The sequence below is a fragment of the Rhinatrema bivittatum genome, chromosome 4, assembly GCF_901001135.1.
Source record: "Rhinatrema bivittatum chromosome 4, aRhiBiv1.1, whole genome shotgun sequence".
NCBI lineage: Eukaryota > Metazoa > Chordata > Amphibia > Gymnophiona > Rhinatrematidae > Rhinatrema > Rhinatrema bivittatum.
Window position 1 is genome coordinate 160430821 of NC_042618.1, and position 13994 is coordinate 160444814.

Here is a 13994-nt window from a genome sequence, read left to right on the forward strand (position 1 = left end):
GCACCCCAAGGCACATCACTTCCTGTTCCGGGTCAGGGGACAGGTGCGGGAGAAGAATACACTGTTTTATTTCGGCCTTCCTGTTTATGTCCACCAGAGCCCGGTGTTGAGCAGCAGCAAAATACCACAAAGGTTAGGAGCTCCGTAACCTCCTTGGGACTTGGGGTGAAATAAACTTAACAAGCCACTTGCTTCGCTTCTTCCAAATAAAACCCAAAATTCTTTTCTGCCACAACCGCAGTAAAGCAGGTGAAATATAAATAGGGAGTGTGGAGAAAAAATAAAGAAATCGGGGAAGGATATTCATTTTAACCATGGCAATGTGGCCCATCCAGGAAAAACTCTCTCTATTGCACTTCTTCTAAGTCCCGCCCAATATTTTTCAACAAAGGAGCATAATTAAAATAAATAAATCTGCTTACTCATGCCCCAAAATGAACCCCCAAATATTAAGAGACAGTTTGGCCCATTTAAAAGGATAGCGTTGCTTGATATGGCTTACCTCAGAAGCTGTCAAATTAAGATTCAAGAGCTCCAACTTATCGTAGTTAACTTTGAAGCCAGAAACGTTGCTGTATTGATTCAATTCGGACATCACCCCCTCTAAAGATAAGTAGGCATTAGTAAGCGTAAAAAGAATATCATTGGCGAAAAGAGATAATTTAAAATGCAAATTATTCAGCTGGACTCCCATAATTTGTGCAGACATACAGCCCCTCGTGGCAAAAGTTTCCAAAAATAAAATGAACGGCAGAGAAGATAAGGGGCAGCCCTGCCTCATTCCCCGTCCTTTACAAAAATTTTCCCCGTAGCCACCATTGACCTTAACTTTTGGGGAATCATAAAGCTTTTCTATCCATTGAAGAAAAAAGGATCCAAAATGCATTTTATTTAGGGTCTTAAATAAAAAGGACCACTGCACTAGATCAAAGGCTTTTTCAGCGTCAATGGATAATAAACCTGAAGGGATATTTCCATGATGTAACCAATCAAGAAGGTCAACTACCTTGCGGACATTGTCTGACGCCATATGGGTAGGTATGAAAGCCACTTGATCAGAGTGGACCAAAGAGGGTAATATTTTTAGTACCTATCCGCGGGCGTAGATTTGTGCGCGCAACCTGGCACGCACAAATCTACGCCCGATTTTATAACATGCGTGCCTGCTTCTGGGCAGGCGTAGGTTGCGCGCGCCAGCCTAGAGGCCCTAAGGAGGCCTCTGGCCACGCACCCGCCCCGGAACTCCCACATCCCGCCCCTTTTTTCAAGCCCCGGGACATACGTGCGTCCCAGGGCTTGCGCGTGTCGCTGGGACTATGCAAAATAGGCTCGGTGCGTGTAGGGCTTTTAAAATCTGCCCCATAGTGCGACTTCAATTGCTATCCATCTGTGGTCCAACCTGGAAGGTGATATAGATGGCAGTGAAAGTCTGAGCCAGCAGTGGGTAGGAACATGACTTGATATCTCCCGTCCAATCAAAATAGAAGAAAGATCTGACAGGAGAAACAGCAGGAATGCTTTGGCTTAGCTGCCACTGTTGGTGAGTAGCAAGACAGATCTTGCAGGCCTTCCTTAAAAGTGGGTGGGTAGCACCCAGAGGTTTCTGAGATTTTGCCACCCTCCAAATTTTGGGGCTCTAGGCAATTACTTAGTTTGCCCAATGGAAGAGCTGGCCCTAGTGCCTAAACCCTTCCCTTACGGTCTTGCACTCTCCCTGTACGACACGTGTGTGTGTCCACTTTCTGAACTGCTTGTTTAATTACTGCTCAAATAAATGTTTTTACATGAGTTATGAAAGCTTTCACAAATGCTATGAAATGTGATTATATATAACTAATCAACAGGGAAAATAGGTCAACTGTACCCACAACTAATCAGGACATCACCTCTCTTTAGAGGTGGGTGAAATCATCATGCTTGCTTTTCATACTGTATGACTGTTTGTTCTGTTTTGGAATGACAAAGAGGCCTCAGTGCAGTTTTATAATTATTTTGAAAGCTAATTATGTTTGGGTAGAAGGAAGGAAGGAAGTAATAAAACAATAATAATTTATAGATTTATTTCCTTTTTTTTGCCCCTGGAGTTCCTCCTTTCTCTTCCAGCTCAATCAGAATCAGTGCAAACATCCTGAAGCTGGGAGCTGTGCACCAGGGCTCTTTCCAAAACACTCTTATCTTGGGATTGAAATCCAGCCACCAGGTATCATGCTTATTGATGACCACATCTCTCTACCTGCCCCCTCCCTCCCCCCCCCCCCGGGAGGTGCTGTGAACACTGCCTTCACAGCATCCCCACTCCCAGCTGAGCTAGAGATCAAATCCAGGTCCTTCTGCATGGCAGCGACAGAACTACCCCACTGAGCCACCGGGTTGGACCAAAATTAGATAACATAAAAATGAGGAATCAGGAGGTTGACTAACCGTAGCTGCTTCAGATCACCTAGCTCCTGTCTGCTCAGTTATCATCTATTTGACTGTATTTATTTTTACACAGTCTGAGCTCTCTGGGGGTTTACAAATGAGCGAGGAGTGGAAGCTGTTCCTGGAGGAATCAGATCTTTAATTACAGCTCAGTGCAAACAGCTGACGTGCAATTTTCTTATACTCTGTTCACCTTAGCCACAGACCCAGAGTGCTGTTTCTCACTATTTAAAGTGATTTTTATCCATAAACTGAGCAGATATTAGATGGAAGCAGAGCAACCTCATATAGGCAACTCAACACTCTAATTTTTTTTTTTACTGAGATGCTTTAAATGGGTAAATGTTCCCAACACTGCTGGAACAGCCAAAACTCATGCTGCTTTTCTGACACAATTCTTTTTTTACACAGCCCTATGAGTGGCTAGCAGAGAAAACTACAACTCTGCAAGCAAATTAAATTTTAAGAATGGATTTAGCAATTTTAGAATAGGCTGGTGCTAACTCTGACATGTTCCTAAGAATCTAGCAAGGTTGGAATTTCTTTGTGTTGGTCCGAGTCCAGTGTCACTTGCCCTCTACGCTTAATGTTGCAAAAAACTGTTATCAATAAACACTTGAACCATGTGTGTTGTGGGGGTGGAGGAGGTATTTTTCTACAATTACTAAACTGAAATGAAAAAAAATATCAGCTGGGTATGAGCAGGAACTGCTAATCATCACCAATCACACTCAAAAACAACAAAAAAATAGAATTAACAGAGAAAGTGCGTAACCTCGGAGTGATAATTGACACGGAACTAAGCATGAAACAACATATATCTTTAAAAGTAAAGGAAGGTTATGCCAAACTCATGATTCTTAGACTAAAACCATTACTAACAACCTCCAACTTTCGATCAGTGTTACAAGCTTTAATTTTTGCAAGCACGGATTATTGTAATGCCCTACTACTAGGTTTACCATACACCACGATAAGACCACTCCAGATACTACAAAACACTGCTGCAAGAATTCTGATTGGTAAAAGTAAAAGAGACCATATCACCGAAACCCTAGTCGAACTACACTGGTTACCCATTCAGCAAAGAATACAATACAAAACACTATGCACCATACATAAGTTAATACATAACGAAAAAACATAATGGCTGAAGACAGCCCTTCGTGTACACGTCCCTCACAGAAACCTGAGATCAGCTAACAAAGCACTCCTAACCATTCCTTCCGTCAAAACAGCAAGACTAACCCAAGTAAGGGAAAGGGCACTATCCTTAGCATGTCCCTTACTATGGAACACCATGCCTTTAGAAATCAGATTACAAAGAGACATCAAAACCTTCAGAAAAAGTTTAAAAACATGGCTCTTTAAACAAGTGTATCACAAAGAGAATGGAGAATAGAACCCAGGGGAGTGTAGGATGCAGACGGTAGAACACCCACACACAACACCCTAATCATGATGTGTGTATTTTATTTTATTTTAATTTTTCGTTCACCACCAAAGGATAGGATACAATTATTAATTTATTTTTGTACTTAAAACTGATACAGATAGAAATGGACATGATTTATCACACCCACCAAATATCATTGATCATACAACTATGTTACCATAACTTGATGGCACCTGTGTAGTTGATATAATTTAATACTTTTAGCAACATTAATGTATGTGCCATATTGTAAACCATTGTGATGGTATATATCTTAACGACGGCATAGAAAACATATTAAATTAAATCTACTACATTATTTGCTAATTTAACTGACATCTGGAAAAAAGGGTTAATTTTCTTTCAACAGAAACAAAGTGAGATAAATATGGTAGGTCGTTAAAATGTATTTATTTTATTTTGTCTGCTTCAAAGATTTATGTGCCGTGCTAGCCATGGTCCTAGGCGGGTAACGATCGATGCTTACATAAAAACAGAGGCCATAAAAGCTCTCTTTCCTTCCTTGCTGGTATGGTATTTTAGGTTCTGTTAATGGCTCGGCTTGCTCTATTATATTGGCATTTTTTGGACAGCATTTGCAGTGACAGCCGCATTCCACAATGTGATGTTATTAGATGTGGGCTTAGGCCCCAAGGGAAGAAAGGACGTCTGCTATCTAGTGAGGCTGTTTGAAGCAGGACTCGGCTTTAAAAGTGGTTTCTTTTTCAAAACCCTAGACCAGCACAAGGACATAAATCTCCTGGAGAGGGAGAAAACTTAGTTTTGGGTTGGTTTTTTTTTAAAGTAAACTTTCTATTGTATCTGATTTTACTCTACCTGCTTTACCTTTCCTCTTTGCTAGGATATTATACATGTAAAACAGTAAGGTAGGTCTTCAAGATACACTATGAAGAGTAGGTCAGTCAGGAAAGAGGAATTACAGTTTCTGAGCCACAGAAATCTCATTGAATCAATAGGTGACATTACTGAGATTATTAGCCAGGGGTGTGATCTGTTAAAAATAAAATCTGTCTGTGAAGGAGGCTCATTGTTAGTATTTGGAAAAACTCAGAAGAAAAATGTAAACTTTTGAGAAGAACCAGAAATTCTTATTTAGAATCTGTGGTTGAGTTTCCGCCCTCAGGTATGACTTTGGGGGCAGGAGTATGTACAGTCTGTAAAGCATATGATAGAGGCATTCCAACTGCCAGCTTATTACTGTGTAGGGGATGCCAGTGATATCCTCCACACTCCCAGGGAGATGAGGTACAGGATCATAAGGAAGGGGGCACCTGGCTGCCTGCTTTGGAGTAGCATGGCCCGGATGGATGGGAGTTGTGAGGAGCTATAATGTTCTGGGAACAGATATGTACCTAAAATGCAAACCATGTATTTCTCAAGGAGTACGTTGAATGAGGGTAAGTAGAACATTATTTAGGAGTGGCAATGTGGTTTGGGGAAATTGTATAATTTGTTTACTGTTGTTGGGTTAATGCCTGGAATTTGGTATCTTGGCTGCGAAGCCTGTGAAATCTTATAACATCTACCAAGAAAAATCCTACAGTTACCTTCTATCTCACTTGTAAACCGTTACTCTGCTGGTAACCCCAGTAAATACAAGTTTTAAAGGTGAATTTTCAAAAGTTGTGCTGGATAAAAATTAGAACCTGCACACACAAACTAGATTTTGCGCGAGTATATGCTATTTTAAAAACCGCAGCATACACACACAAATCAGAGTCCATGAATAAATTTGCGCATGTAAAAAAGGGGCAAGTCAAGGGCGTTTGAGGGAGGGGCCAACATTTACATGAGTAAGTTGCTATCTTACAGTCCTCCAAAGTGACGTGCATGTTTTTCTTGCATTATATTTACACCTAACCAGCATCTGGCATAGGTGATCGTAAACATCTTAAAAGTGAAAAAATGACTGGATGGGGGATCTGAATGAACTGGGGGACTTCAGGCAGAAGAGCCAGGAAGGTCTTCACAAGCTGCAGGTGGGTTGGACAAACTGGTAAACTAATTGGTAAAACTGGTTATTTCATTTCTGTACACATATTAGAAAACCCCCGGATTTATGCATTTAAAAGTCGATTTATGGGCAGCAAATACATCTAATTAATATGAGTAAAATCTACTCACATATCCCTTTAAAATTTGAAGTACAAACACACTGTTATATCATTTGCACCTTTGCCGATATTTAGATGGACCAATTTGAGCCTAGCCGGATAAGTAGCCCCTTTTTAGCCAGATAAGTATATCTTACATACCGAGATAAGTACAAAAAATGGACAAGCATCATTTTTCAGACTTATCCGGCTAAATGCCACTACTTAGGTGGATAAATTGGAACTTATCCAGATAAATGCCATTCCTTTTCAGGATAAGTTTGAATTTGCTTGGCTCATGGTTTCTACATATGTAAGCATTTGTATTTTATAACCTATGTATAGCGAAACCACGCCGGTAAAACAGAGTAGCAACTTTGCATGTGCTCATGTACACATGTAAATGGGCACATGTGAGCAGTTTTGAAAGTTATCCTTTAAGTGTTTTTTTGATATATTCCTAGGTGAGGAGTTGATTGGGGAGTTTTCTACAAGTAAAAGAGATAGAGGTCAAATTCACAGAGTAGAGAGTCCAGGGGTGGTTTCCCTGCCATAGTTCAAGGCAAGTGTGTGCATCCTACCTGCCTCGGGCTGGTCCACTACACCAACTGATTGTTTGTTTTTTCTGAACCCTCTCCAAGAGACTTGCTTTAGCTGCAATGAGTTCCAGATCATCTCAACATTTTATGTGCCACTTCTGGGGCCTTACATTACAATGGAAAAAAATTGCAAATCTAAAATAAAAATAACTGGAAATTGACATTTTAGGAGAATCCATAACTATATAGTTGGTTATGTTGAAGGAAGCCCAGAAGTATATAGAATCCAACCTTCTTCATTCACAATCCATTCTTAACAAATTGACAGAAAATGGAACTATTAAAAAAAAAAAAAAGTGATCTGGGGAACCAAGATGGTGTCTTCTGAATAGACATGAGTGGTTCGGCTCCCTCTGAGTATGTACTGAAATTTAAATTTCTGCTTATATTTTCCTCTGTGACTATGGGGAAACAGAAAGGAGCTGTGAGAAGAACGGTTCCTTGTGTACAGGGACCTCAGCTCCAGCAAAACATTGATTCTCGAAACACACACATTGTTTGGCTTAGCTAGTTCTGGGTCAACTAGCCTGCCAGTGGCAGAGCTTTCACTCAGCCCTGATTGCTGTTCGTCAAAGCCCCCCGAGCAGTGCTGCCTTAGTGGAGGAGAGAAAGCCAGAGTTCAAGGAAGAGCTGGACACTATTGATGTGTCATCAACTGTGCCTCACTGATCCATACCGATGAAGGATCGAGAATGGAACAAGCAGCGAATATGCATCAGTCCGGAGATCCTGGATGGAAGCCGGTGCAGCTAGACTTCAAGCCACTTGCCGGAGGTGATGGCCTCTGTTTGCAGGGAGATTCTGCAGTTTGTTCCCAGAAGTCTTAGAAGCTGTAACGGAATGTAAAGGTAGAACTCTATTGAATAAACCTCCTGTGCTAACCCTGGACGGTCTCTGGTCAGCAAATGGCAGCTATTGAGAAAAACTCCTTCTTCTTTGGTTGCCCTTTAATTGGATATGCACACCAAATTTCAAAAGCAGGAGGAAAAAGTATCCCTTTATGAGAATAGGTTGAAAGTGCTGTTAAAGAATTTCAAGGGAATATTATTAAAAATGTAACTTCTTCATCTTGAAGGATTGAAAATCTGGAAAGTTTTGCCAGGCCTTTGATCCTAAGTATACTTAATTTTCCTGTGATCAAACTTCTATTCTCCTTTGAGCTTTGCAGAAGATGCTCTCCCTCAAGTTGGAAAAATCTATTATCTTCCTAATTCAAAGCAAGCTTTGCATTTGGTACAGCAGAAGCTTCTATTGACTTGTCAGGATTTTTGGAAAAGTCTGAAGATGGATTTTGTTGTTTTTCAAGTACTGGATTGTACATTGTATCCTGTTATCCTGTTCATGTCAGTGGTGTGTCTTGCTAAATAAAAATGATTTAAAAAAAAAAAAAAAGAAAAGGAAATTTCTTCAGGAGAAACTTTACTTGTGCCATTTGTGTTTTTGAAAGACCTAAATAACATATTTTATCTTTACTTTCGCCACCTGGAAGCTCTGATTAAGGGACAGAAACTTTGGATATTCCCAGACCTCACAAGGGTTAACATGAATAGAGGAAAAAAGTTCTTGGCTATGCGATCAGATGTTTTGTCAATGGGGGCTACGTGTATGGTTCGTCACCCCTGCAAATGTATAGTGCTCTTCCACGCTGCTTAATTTCTTTTTTACAAAACTCAGCAATTGAGAGAGTTTATAAATTCTAGACAAAGTAACATGTCATAAACTGCCCCCTGAATCATCACGTCATAAAGAATAATGGTTGCTGGAGATTCTATTTTGAAGGGTAGTCCTTTTTCTTTTCACCATTTTTTGTTTAGACTTGTAGTCTGAGTTTTTTTTTCTGGTGTCCCGTCCCCCCCCCCGGTTGAGTTCAGCAGTTTGCAAGCTCTTCCTGCAAGCCGCCGGGCACCCCTCAATGCCCAATGGCCTCTCTGGATGCCACTGCAGGCTGCACCACCAAACACGGCGAGATCCTGCTCTGCTTTCAGGCAGGACGCCACCAACGCCTGGCCCCGCTCTTTCTAAGGCACATGTGCCCCAACTACCCTAGACTTAAAGGGCTACCAGAGGAAAACCTCGGGTGGCGCACCCTGATGATGTCACAGCCTCTGCAGTAGAAAAGTTCTTCTGAGACATCCCTTCAGTGCCTTGGCAATAGGTTGACTACTGATGGTAGTAGTGCTTTGCGTCTCCATGGTCCAGTTTGTTCCCTTGTTCCAGTTGTCACATTTCAGTTTGTTCCTGTGTGTGTTTGTTCCTGATTTGTGTCTTGGCAGCCCTGGTCTTTGTCTTCAGTTCCTGTCTTCTCTGGTGGTCAGCCCTTGGTCCTTGTCTTTTTTTGCAGTCAATCTTCAGTGTCTTCTGCTTCTGCTGTTCCTCGCCTCCCAGCCTTCTCTCTGTGTCTTGTTTCCCTCGGACGGAGCTCTGGTATTTGACTTCAGCTTGGACTCTGACTATATGCCGCCTGCCACTGACCACTGCCTGCTTACCGACTCTGCTTGGATGCTGCCTGCCATTGACTACTACCTGAACACTGACTCTGCCCTGACCACTGTCTGACTCTGCTCCAGACCAAGCCTGCAACTCCACGCCCTCAACAGATCTTCACCTCAGTCGCAGAGGCCCGCACCTAGGTGCAGCCGGCCCTGGCACCCATGGGCTTTACCTAAAGGGAACGTAGCCTAGTATTGGTGAAGCTCCGGTTGGGCCTCTGCTTCAGCCAGCTTTAGCAGCTGACAGTAGGGACCCATAGGGCTCCACCCTGCAGGTTACGCCAACTCCACCTCGGCCCAAGGGTCCACATGTGCAACAGTAACCAGAAATTGTTTTTGTTTGTTTTCACAAGCCTATTTTTTTTTTCAAATATCTTTGCTTGAATTTATAAAATCCAATAAAAATAAAGTTTTAAACAAAAGTGATATAAGCACCCTTAAAGATAAAGCAAAATTATTTTGCACATTGAAGATAAAAAAAAAAAAAAGTTATGATGATGAAGTTTATGAGGATTAGAACTTTAACAACTTTTATGGAAATCTTTATTTTTCTAATCCCATTCCTGATAGAAAAATGTGAAAAATTTTAAGACAAAGACCTTCCACAATTAAATGAATATACAAAAAATGAGTCAAATTGTTCGGAAAAATGAGGGTATCAGATGCTCAAAATGAGTTGTATAAAGCAATTACTGCTCTTAACCTGAGCTGCAGCTGTTGGGTTTTATCATTTACCCTATTTTTATACTATTTTTTTGTGAAGTATTAAGTCTACCACAATTAAAGTCTCCTAACAATCTTATCAACCTGTACTACTATTGTACACTTCTCCAGATTGTTAAATTGGTAAATCATGAAAACCATGCACAGTACAACAGCAAGGTTCTTGGCAGTACATTCTCTGTACTACTGTCATTTGCTCTTTCAGGCTGTTAAAGTGGTATATTGCGGCAGCTGTACATAGCACTAGCAGCAGTTAAGACAGTACATTGTCAACCATGCCTTCCAACCATGGCTGCTATTTTGGCATTCTGACTGCCTCAGGGAACCTAGTCCTTAAAATTACTTATCTAACCGTTTTCTTTTTTTTCAGCTGATTCGCCGCACTAATTTACCCAGTGTTTCAGAATGAAGCCACAATGCTATTCACACTTTTAAGCCAACCGAAGTTGGTGAGGTCACTGGTTGTGTGGCACAGCACCACCCAAATGATTAACCTAATCCGGATTTTGTACCATCAGCATATAACCAGCACAAGATTTTTGAAAGAGAAAGTTTTAAAGAAGTACTGCCAATTCCACATCTCCATTCAGTTCAACAGACTGCGAACAAGAAATCCAGTGTTCCAGTTTTAACAGACGTTTTTACAAACTGCTACTTTCTCTCCGGTGCTTGAAGTTGTACAATCACACACAATCCTAGATCTGCAAAAATATATTGAAATTTTAGACAATGCGTAACAATTGGTGCTGTAGTTCTTTGCTTATTTAAACAGTTTTTATGTTCTATCCGCCGTATCTTTAAAGCCCACAGAGTCTTATCGACATAAAGCTTTTCACAAGGACATATCAAAACATATACTGCTGGCTGAATGGCACTTCATAGGCAGTTTTAATTTGATGGTAAACCCTGACAAGTTAATTTTCAAAGACGTTATGCATGACCAGCTTGTATTCTCATATGTGCTTTTTTCTAAAGGTCACAAGTATGCACACATTTATGGTTTCACACACACATTCACCTGCACAAAAAAGACGTGTTCTAGGGACAGTCAGGAGTGAGGCCAAGAAATTGCTATTTTATAAGAGATTTACACAAGTGTATTAGGCAACATATTCACGCAATTTTACACCTGATAATTAGCACGACTGATATCAGACTTGGCTGTTTGATATTGTTGGGTGGGAGGTCTGGGTGAACTGGGGGGGTTCAAGGTGAAATACTAGAGGGTCTCGAACTGGAGATGGACTGAGTGAACTGGTGGAGGTATTTGCAAACTGGTGATTTCAATTATGTGTGCATTTTTTAAAATATACCTACTTACAGGTACAAATCAAAGTTTAACTGTATAAATTAGTCATAAGTTACCTTAAATAAGTTGACTGTTAAAATTTGTTTTTCTTTATTAATACTATCAACAATTTTTTTATTGAGAGACAAAGACCTCAGAACTGGTGAAAAAGTGTCTTCCACGACCACTGATTTCAAAACCAGTAAGTTCAATCACCGGTCTTTTATTGTCTCCTATTTTTTAATTTTAAATAAAACTTAATTGTTTCCCACTTCTTACGGGAAATAAGTATTGACAGATCTTATGTTGCGAGTTATCTCATCTGACAAAAAACGCCGGTATCACGGCAATATGGTAAAAATTCTTGTAACCAGCCCAATTCTTTTAGCTGGATTATTAGCTGAATTGTTATGAGGTTCAGTCATGGCTTTATAACTCTGGCAACTTATGCTCTTGAGGTCAGCCCGTAAATTTTATATCTTTCGGCTTACAAACAAAATGTGTTGTGGTTTCTAAGAGTTTTAACCCTGAAACCTCCCCGACATCATGAAAAATAGCACTTGTCTCAAATTCATTGCATTCTTGTGTTTTACCAACGAATCTGTGCTGTAAAACCGCCAAAAGCACTTCTTAAACTTGTTACGATTTTTCTCCTTTTTATAACAAGTCTGTGCCGCACATCACCGCCAACATTAACGTTTCGCCTAACGCTTCCTCAGGGCGGGTTGTTCCTCTCTCAGTCTTTGAGTGATCGGAGAAAAGTCGTAACAAGTTTAAAATAAGTGCTTTTGGCAGTTTTACAGCACAGATTCGTTGGTAAAACACAAGAATGCAATGAATTTGAGACAAGTGCTATTTTTCATGATGTCGGGCAGGGTTCAGGGTTAAAAATCTTAGAAACCACAACACATTTTGTTTGTAAGCCGAAAGATATAAAATTTACGGGCTGACCACAAGAGCATATGTTGCCAGAGTTATAAAGCCGTGACTGAACCTCATAACAATTCAGCTAATAATCCAGCTAAAAGAATTGGGCTGGTTACAATAATTTTTACCATATTGCCGTGATACCGGCGTTTTTTGTCAGACGAGATAACTCGCAACATAAGATCTGCCAATACTTATTTCCCGTAAGAAGTGGGACACAATTAAGTCTTATTTAAAATTTAAAAATAGGAGACAATAAAAGACCTGTGCTTGAACTTACTGGTTTTGAAATCAGTGGTCGTTGAAGACACTTTTTCACCAGTTCTGAGGTCTTTGTCTCTCAATAAAAAAAATTGTTGATAGTATTAATAAAGAAAAAATTTTTTAACAATCAACTTATTTAAGGTAACATGACTAATTTATACAGTTAGGGGTACATTTTAAGAAACAGCACGCACACGAACAAAAGTACGCTGGATTTTATAAGATACGCGCGTAGCTTATAAAATCCGGGGTCAGCGCGTTCAAGGGGGTGCACATTTGTGCAACTTGCGCACGCCGAGCCCTGCGTGCGCTACCCGTTCCCTCCGCCTCCCCCCGGCCCTATCTAAAAATCCCCCTACCTTTGTCGCAGAAGTTACGCCTGCTCAAAGCAGGCGTAAATTTGCGCGCGCCGGGCCAGCTGCCGCGCGCCATGTTCTGGTCCGGAGGCTGCGGCCACGCCCCCAGAATGCCCCCGGGCCGAAACCACACCCGTGGCACCGCCCCCGGATGAAGGGCCGACCACGTCACGCCCCCGATATGCCCCCACGATGACACGCCGACCGCGTCACACCCCCCGACACGCCCACCCCAAGAAGTCCCCTGGACTTACGCGCATCCCGGGGCTTTGCGCGCACCGGAAGCCTATGCAATATAGGCTCAGCGCACGCAGGGCCGTTTTAGAAGGGTTACACGCGTATCTTATGCGTGTAACCCTTTTAAAATCCGGCCCAAAGTCTTTTGCTTGTCACTGAATTGGAGACCAACTGTTCCCTTACTGCAGTGTTGATTTAACAAATCAAAGTTTTACATGAACAAGTTTTCATTTATTGAATGTGTAAAATAATATACATGCAGATGTTTATAAAGTAGGTGGGAAAAGCATGTGCTTTCAATGCATGGTTGATATTTGTGCGTAATGAAACATATGCACCTATGTAAAGAGTGGACATACACATAATTTTATAATCTGCGCAGATCAGATAAGTGCAAGTTTTAAAATACTATGGTGGATCTATGTGCATGCAAACGCATGCATACATGGGACTGTGGGGAACGGTTTGAAAGTTATTCTTTGAATGCTGAATTGTGAATGTCTCTTTATCCAATGATAGGAGGCACATTATAAAAGAGAATGGTGACCAGCTACATTAACAGCATTTCTTTCCATAAAAAAAAATCTGACCTAATCACTATATCCTTTATATTTCTCTCTCTTATAAAAGTTATTTTTTGGGGGGAACTAAAAAAATTGTCATACAATGGCAAAACTCCATAATCGTCTCAGGGTGTTGGATTTTATTTCTCTGGTCCTTGCAATAAAGGGAAGGACACAAGTTTGACTATCTTCATTTTTAGAAGCGGGTGGCAAAAATGACCATTCCCAATGACATTACTGAAAGTGTATCCCAGTATCCCTGGAATAATTCAGAGACAGGAGTGCAGACGTTGCTGCTTGAATCGTTGACTGTCACAAAGCATTCTCAAGCCTCGTCAGCTTATATGTCACTTGTGATTTGTTATATGTAGGCAACTTCGTTTTCAATTTTTATTTTATTTCTCTTGGGAATTTGAATGTTATAACAAAAAAAAAAGTTGAAAAATTACTTTTTTTTTTTTTTTTTTTTTTGCAGGGAAAATTAAAACTGATAACGAAAATCCCTAGTTATGTGTATCCCCTGCTTAGTACATCAAGGAACAAGCAGCTGACTGTTGTGCTTGTTCTCATCCTCTTGC

The 13994-nt window shown here is 40.8% G+C and overlaps 1 long non-coding RNA gene across 1 annotated transcript; it reads left to right on the top strand.

The window, feature by feature from the left end:
• The first annotated feature begins 2103 nt into the window (after positions 1 to 2103).
• Positions 2104 to 10830, top strand: LOC115090211. The gene is made up of 3 exons (XR_003856343.1): positions 2104 to 2200; positions 5742 to 5856; positions 10152 to 10830. It is a non-coding gene; the product is annotated as an uncharacterized LOC115090211 (long non-coding RNA).
• The last annotated feature ends 3164 nt before the right edge of the window (positions 10831 to 13994 follow it).